Here is a 7,931-nt window from a genome sequence, read left to right as displayed (position 1 = left end):
TTCTCCTGCCTCAGCCTCCCGAGTAGCTGGGACTACAGGCGCCCGCCACCTCGCCCGGCTAGTTTTTTTGCATTTTTTAGTAGAGACGGGGGTTTCACGGTGTTAACCAGGATGGTCTCTATCTCCTGACCTCGTGATCCGCCCGTCTCGGCCTCCCAAAGTGCTGGGATTACAGGCTTGAGCCACCGCGCCCGGCCAATCTCTTTTCTTTATAAATTACCCCGTCTCAGGTATTTCTTTTTATTATTATTATTATTATACTTTAAGTTCTAGGGTCATGTGCACAGCGTGCAGTTTTGTTACATATGTGTACATGTGCCTTGTTGGTGTGCTGCACCCATTAACTCGTCATTTACATTAGGTAAATCTCCTAATGCTATCCCTCCCCCCTCAGGTATTTCTTTATAGCAATGAAAGACTGGCCTAATATAGATGGGGTGATTTCCAGGGACTTCCATTTCTTCTTTCCAACATCAAAGCTTTCACATTACAGATCAGGGAAGCCAAAGCGTTGTGTCTGCCCTTTTATGAGTAGGTCAATTTCAACTTCACTCTCAAGGCCTGAGGAAGGAGCCACACGGGGTCTTTGGAGCCACCTTGACCCACTGTGTGATGGTCTTTGGGTAAATCCTCCATTCGTTACCTGACACCCCCAAGCACACCAGTCAGACCAGGATTCATAGCGACCTTTGTGTCCCTACAAATTAGGATTCAGTCAGATTCAGAGTCCAGTAATCTTTCCTCTTTCCCCAATCCCCAGCGACCATGGACATTGCCCTTTAGGAAAAACTGGGAGAAAGGTTTATAGTGTATACTTTGACTATTATCAGTGAGTCCTCCCTGAGGGAAAAGCATCCCCTACATGGAAGGGATTCCAAGACCGAGAACTGGCTCAGGACCGGTAACAGGTGCGAGGCTTTATGGGTGGACGTGCTGGTGCCTCACCCAGATCTCCTTTGCAGGCACCAAACACTCATTCCTAAGCAGTGTGTTGGCTGCTTGCAGATGCCACGTTCTCAAGAGACTTGGTCTTGGCTGGGCGCAGTGGCTCATACCTGTAATCCCAGTACTTTGAGACACCGAGGCAGGTGGATCACACGGAGTCAGGAGTTCGAGACCAGCCTGGCCAACATGGTGAAACCCTGTCTCTACTAAAATTACAAAAACTGGCCAGGCGCGGTGGCTCACGCCTGTAATCCCAGCACTTTGGGAGGCTAAGGCGGGCGGATCATGAGGTCAGGAGATCGAGACCATCCTGGCTAACACGGTGAAACCCCATGTTTATATCTACTAAAGATACAAAAAAATAGCCAGGCGTGGTGGCGGGCGCCTGTAATCCCAGTTACTTGGGAGGCTGAGGCAGGAGAAAGGCATGAACCTGGGAGGCGGAGATTGCAGCGAGCCGAGACTGTGCCACTGCACTCCAGCCTGGGCGACAGAGCAAGACTCTGTCTCAAAAAAACAAAACAAAACAACAACAACAAACGAAAAGTAGCTGGGTGTGATGGCAGGTGCCATAATCCCAGCTACTCCGGAGGCTGAGGCAGGAGAATCATTTAATCCGGGAAGTGGAGGTTGCAGTGAGCCAAGATGGTGCCACTGCACTTCAGCCCGGGTGACAGAATGAGAGCAAGACTTCATCTCAAAAAAAAAAAAAAAAAAAAAAATAGAGACTTGCTGTTGCTCTTGACCTGAGAGGAATGTGTTTTACTAGCTAGGAAGTCATGAAATCTCGTCCCAGGAGAAGCCCATAGACAAAGATTAGAGGTTAAAAGTTCAGATCCTGTCTCTGTGATGGGATCCTTCTGAAGTGATAGCCTCCCTTGGCTCCTTCCTCTGCCCCATACTGCTTTCATCACTCTCTTTCTTCTGAAAGCAAACCCTCAAACAATTCATGAGTGTCTGAACCCTTGCCTCAGGCTCTGCTTCTGGGAAACCTGAGCCAAGGCCCTGTGCTGCCCCACTGTGGTGACTCTGGTGCCTGCTCACCAGACCTAGAGATGGTATCATATACACCAAGTAACACTGTCTTGGTGCTTCTTATCACACTGGTAAGAGGAATTGAAAATGACTCAGGTGGTGAGGGTCATGCTAACAGGGTCTCTCATTAGTGGCTCCTTGGGAATTTCTGCTCTTAAGGAGAAAAGAGGAGCACGGCTGAGTCTCTCCTGAGGTTGCTGCTAAGAGGTTGGCTGGGGCTGCATTCATCTGAAGACTGGACTGGGAGTTGGAGGTCCCACATCCAAGGTCCTACAGGTTTTGTTTTTAGTGTGCCTTCCCCATACACAGGCAGCTGCTCCATGAGGACTTTGGAAGCTGGGGAATGTGGGCCATTTTGTGGAGTGGTTTTTTTTTTATTGTTGCTTTTTGTTTTTTGAGATGGAGTATCCCTCTGTCACCCAGGCTAGAGTGCAGTGGTGTGATCTCGGCTCACTGCAGCCTCCGCCTCCGCCTCCCAGGTTCAAGTGATTCTCCTGCCTCAGTCTCCTGAGTAGCTGTGATTACAGGTATGCACCATCACGCCCAGCTAATTTTTGTATTTTTCAGTAGAGATGGCCACCATATTGGCCAGGCTGGTCTTGAACTCCTGACCTCAGGCGATCCGCCCACCTCGGTCTTCCAAAGTGCTGGGATTACAGGTGTGAGGCACCATGCCTAGCCAAGGAGTTGGGTTTTGAAGAGAAGGCAAGTCGAGTGTGGTAGGATGGTGAGTGTGGAGTCAACATAAGTAATGTGCTTTTCTTCAGACAGGGAGGGTGAGCATGTTTATAAGTTGGAGATCTAGATGGGAGGGAAGAGAGAAAGAAAGAGGGAAGAGAGAGAGAGTGAGTGGGGGAGAGGGAGAGGAAAAGGGAGGGAGGGAGAGAGAAAGAGAGAGAGAGAGAGAGATCAAAAAGTACAGGGAGACAGCTGGGTGTGGTGACTCATGCCTGTAATCCCAGGACTTTGGGAGGCCAAGGTGGGAGGATCACCTGAGCCTAGGAGTTCGAGAGCAGTCTGGGCAACATAACAAGACCCCGTCTCTATTTAAAAGAGAAATTTAAGATATAAGAGAGAAACAGAGAAAGTTTAGAACAGAAACCCAAGTGACTGGCAGGAATGACATCCGGTGCCTACTGAAAGGAAACTTCTCGCAACCAAACCCTTCTGTATACAGTTGGGGAAACCAAGGCTCTCAGAGACAGAGAAACTGACTTCCCAAGAGTGGTGGTGTGAGAACTTATTTATTTATTTTGTTTATTTTGAGACAGAGTCTTCCTCTGTCCCCCAGGCTGGAGTGCAGTGATGCAAACACAGCTCACTGCAGCCTCCACCTCTTGGGCTCAACTGATCCCCCCTCCTCAGCCTCCTGAGGAGCTGAGACCACAGGCATGCACCACCATACCTGGTAATTTACTTTTACTTTTTATAGAGACGGAATCTCCCTATGTTGCCCAGGCTGGTCTTGAACTCCCGGACTCAAGAGATCCTCTCGCCTCAGCCTCCCCAATTGCTGGAATTACAGACATGAGTAACCATGCCCAGCCGTTTTGTTTTCTGAGACAGGGACTCACTCTGTCACCCAGGCTGGAGTTCAGTGGCACAATCACAGCCTACTGCAGCCTTGACCTCCCAGGCTCAGGTGATCCTCCCACCTCAGCCTCCCGGGTAGCTACAGGTGTGCACCATGCCTGGGTATGGGGTTTTGCTATATCGCCCGGGCTGGTCTCAAACTCCTGGGCTCAAGTGATCTTCCCACTTCAGCCTCCTGAGTAGCTGGGCACACACCAACATGCCGGGCTGGGGTTTGTATTCTTAACTTCCATACTATATGTGAGATTAAGGCAGTCCACCTGTGCACATAATTAGCAAGTCAACGAAAACACCTTGAAAAGCCCTGGGTGTCAGGCCCCTTCTGAGCACAGGTGGCCTAGGGATGAACTAAAAATAAACATGACTAAGATTAATCAAGTGTTTAAAACGGGCCAGGCATTGTTCCAAGACTTTCCACGTAGTAACTCACCTATTTATCTTAGCATATTTACAAGGGTGCCCATTCTTTAGAGATGAGGAGTCTGAGTCACTGAGGACTTAAGTCATTTGCCCAGGGTCAGATGAATAGCTGATGATGAATATGAATATGCAGATGAATATGCAAATTAGAGAGTCTGTGGTGTGGAAGACAGCGCACAGGGTCCTGACTGGCCTAGAAAGGCCCCGGGCCCAGCGTGGGTCATTTCCAAGCTGAATCCTAATGGAGGAGTAGGTAGGAGACTGCTGGGGGGAAAGTAGGCAGGTGCACCTGGTGGGGGAGACAGTCTAGGCAAAGGCCAGGAGGTGGGAGCCCGCTGGGCTCATTTTGTGAGAGCTGCAGGGTCTTGTGGGAGACAGAGAGGGGAAAGGCATCAGAGCCTGAATGGGAGAGTGTGCTTCAACGACGAGGGGCGTGAGGTCTAAGCCTCAGGCTGCTCTTGATGTGTAATCACCCAGCAAGGAGGCAAGGGAGTCAGCTGGCTTTTCTCTCAACACCTCCCTGCTCTCATCCTCTGCGCCACGACCCACGTCCGTGCAGCAGTGGGACGCAGCACCCAGTACTTCGGATGCAGAGGGAGATTTCAGGGGACAAAGTGGAGTGGGCTGAGGGCTGATGATTCTACGTGGGGCTGGAGAAAGGATCGGAGGCGTCTCCAGTGTCAGAGCTAGAGGCAGCGGCGAGGGAGGAAGGTGAGGGCCAGCAGGGCAGGGCTGGAAGCTGGGTTCCACTTCCTCCTCCTCCCCTTCCCGCCCTGGCCTCTGGCTTCACCAATGATCTGGGAAAGGGGAAATTCTTGAGTGTAAAGTCCAGCAGGTGGACGGACCAGGCCTGGGACTCCTGGGTCCCCGGCAGTATCTGGAGGCATGGCTGGGGCTGGCGGGGGCCTCGGGGTCTGGGGGAACCTGGTGCTGCTGGTAAGTGCTCCCCACCCAGAGCGGGCTCCCAAGGCAGGGACTCCCAGGTCTGAGGGAGAAGGAGCTGGGTCCCTGCACCTCGATCTTGAGGAAGTAGGTGCTAAAGATCCCCTGGAGAAGGAAGTGGGCTTCAGGCTTGGCAGAAACTGTAGGAGAGTCTTATACCTGGGCTCTTAGAGACAGCTGTGTCTGCTGCAGGGACACCGGCTTCACCCGGGTTCTTAGACACTGCTGTGTCTGCTGCGGGCACACTGGCTTCACCCGGGCTCTTAGAGACTGTTGGCTGCGGCAGGGACACCGGCTTCACCTGGACTTGTAGATACTGCCATGTCTGCTGCAGGGACACCGGCTTCACCGGGGCTCTTAGACACTATTGTGTCTACTGCAGGGACACCAGCTTCACCGGGGCTCCTAGATACTGCCATGTCTGCTGCGGGGACACTGGCTTCACCCGGGCTCTTAGACACTGCTGTGTCTGCTGCAGGGACACCGGCTTCACTGGGGCTCCTAGATACTGCCATGTCTGCTGCGGGGACACTGGCTTCAGGCGACACACAGCTGTGCTCACAATGACTGACGGACAGGGAGCAGCCCCTCCTCCCTCAGACTAAGAGTCCAGAACCCCAGACCCTCCTCCCTCAGACTAGGAGTCCAGACCCCAGCCCCTCCTCCTTCAGACTAGGAGTCCAAACCCCAGCCCCTCCTCCCTCAGACTAGGAGTCCAGACCCCAGGCCCTCCTCCCTCAGACTCAGGAGTCCAGACCCTTAGCTCCTCTTCCCTCAGACCCAGGAGTCCAGATCCCCAACCTTTCCTCCCTCAGACCCAGGAGTCCAGGCCCCCAACCTCTCCTGCCTCAAACCAGGGGTCCAGATCCCCAACCCCTCTACCCCCAGACCCAGGAGTCCAGATCCCCAGCCCCTCCACCCTCAGACCCAGGCCCCCAGGCCCTCCACCCTCAGACCCAGGCCCCCAGGCCCCTCCACCCTCAGACCCAGGCCCCCAGGCCCCTCCACCCTCAGACCCAGGCCCCCAGGCCCTCCACCCTCAGACCCAGGCCCCCAGGCCCTCCACCCTCAGACCCAGGCCCCCAGCCCCTCCACCCTCAGACCCAGGCCCCCAGGCCCTCTACCCTCAGGCCAAGGTTCTTGGTCCCCAACCTTGGTTTTTTTCTCTCTTCCCAGTCTGTTCATTGCTCTCTGCCCTTGGTTTTTCAAGGCCATATATTTCGGGAAATGAAATCATTAATTTTATCTCTCGGCCTTCTTGGGTGGAGCCAACCCCAGCCCCTGACTCCGCCCCTGCCATGCTCCCCCTTCTCGACCCAGGAAAGACGGTTTGGGTGACCTTCGTGACAGCCAGCCTAGTGCGGGCCCTGTGCAAGGGTGACTCCACCCGTGCAAGGGTGACTCATGGGGCGGGGGACCAGCCGCTCCTCCCAGCCCCACCACCTCACTGGGCGGGGGAGTGGTTGAGAGGCTGACTCCGTTTTCTCTGGGTTCCCTCCAGGGCCTGTGCAGCTGGACAGGGACCAGGGCGGCCGGTGAGTGACCCCTGCCTGAACTCACTGCTCACTCAAAGAGGTGGGACCACAACTGCCATGAGCCTCTAGGGGGTCCGCGTGGGGCCCAGTGGTCCATGGTAGCGCTTGTGAGCGCTGTTGTTTCTGGACTTGGGGCACAAGCTCAAGGCGTTGGGAGGGATGGTGCGGACCTGGTTCCCTTTTCACCGGACCCTCCTTCCCAATTCTTAGCCCCTAATCCAGTGAGAAACCTGAGAGTGGAGGCTCAGACCACCAGCTCCATCTCCCTGAGCTGGGAGGTCCCCAATGACCCAAACCCACAGAACTCCACCTACTGGGTTCAGTGCACTGGAGACGGTGACAGAACAGAGACACGAACCACAACAGACACTAACGTCACCGTGGATGGACTTGAACCCGGGTCATTGTATACGTGTTCTGTGTGGGTGGAGAAAGACGGAGTAAACAGCTCTGTGGAGACTGTCACTACTGCCACAGGTAAGAGGCAGCCACTGTTTTATTTTTGTTCCTTTTGTAAGGACAGTGGTAGGGGGTGGGTTGAGAGCTGACAAAATGCGACAGGTTCTTTAGTCGAACCGAAACACAGTGGAAGCCACACATGAGAATTTCAATTTTTCTATCAGCCACATAAAAATAAGTAAAAAGAAATCGGTCAGCTTGTCTCTCCAAAAAAATTAAAACCTTAGCGGAGTGTGGTGGCGTGTTCCTGTGGTTCCATCTCCTCGGGAGGCTGAGGTGTGAGGATCGCTTGAGCCCGGGAGGCAGAGGTTGCAGTGAGCTCTGACTGGACCACTGCACTCCAGCCTGGGTAACAAAGAGAAACCCTGTCTCAAAAACAAAAACAAAAAAAACAAAAAAAAAAAAGAAAAAGAAAAAGAAAACAAAAAGAAAGAAACAAACTAAATTACTATGAGACACTTTATGTAGTCCATCAGATACTTTTTTTTTTTTTTTTGAGACAGAGTCTCGCTCTGGTCGCCCAGGTTGGTGTGCAGTGGCATGATCTTGACTCACTGCAACCTCTGCCTCCCAGGTTCAAGTGATTCTCCTGCTTCAGCCTCCCAAGTAGCTGGGATTACAGGCACGTGTCACCATGCCCGGCTGACTTTTGTATTTTTACTTGAGATGGGGTTTTGCCATGTTGGCCAGGCTGGTCTCCAACTCCTGACCTCAGGTGATCCACCTGCCTTGGCCTCCCAAAGTGCGGGGATTACAGGTGTGAGTCACCACACCCAGCAGATACAAAATATTATCACTTTGACATGTAATCAGTATAAAAAGGATCATTAAATATATACACCAAGTATATACCCACTAAAAATACATATATACAAAGGATTAATGAGATAGTTAACATTCTTAATTTCATGCCAACTCTTCAAAAGCCTGTGTGGATCTCACACTAATGGTTCATCTCATTTCACAAAAGTCACATCACAAGTGCTCAACACTCACATGGAA

Source organism: Rhinopithecus roxellana, chromosome 12, assembly GCF_007565055.1.
Source record: "Rhinopithecus roxellana isolate Shanxi Qingling chromosome 12, ASM756505v1, whole genome shotgun sequence".
Taxonomy (NCBI): Eukaryota; Metazoa; Chordata; class Mammalia; order Primates; family Cercopithecidae; genus Rhinopithecus; species Rhinopithecus roxellana.
This window is presented reverse-complemented; position numbering follows the sequence as displayed.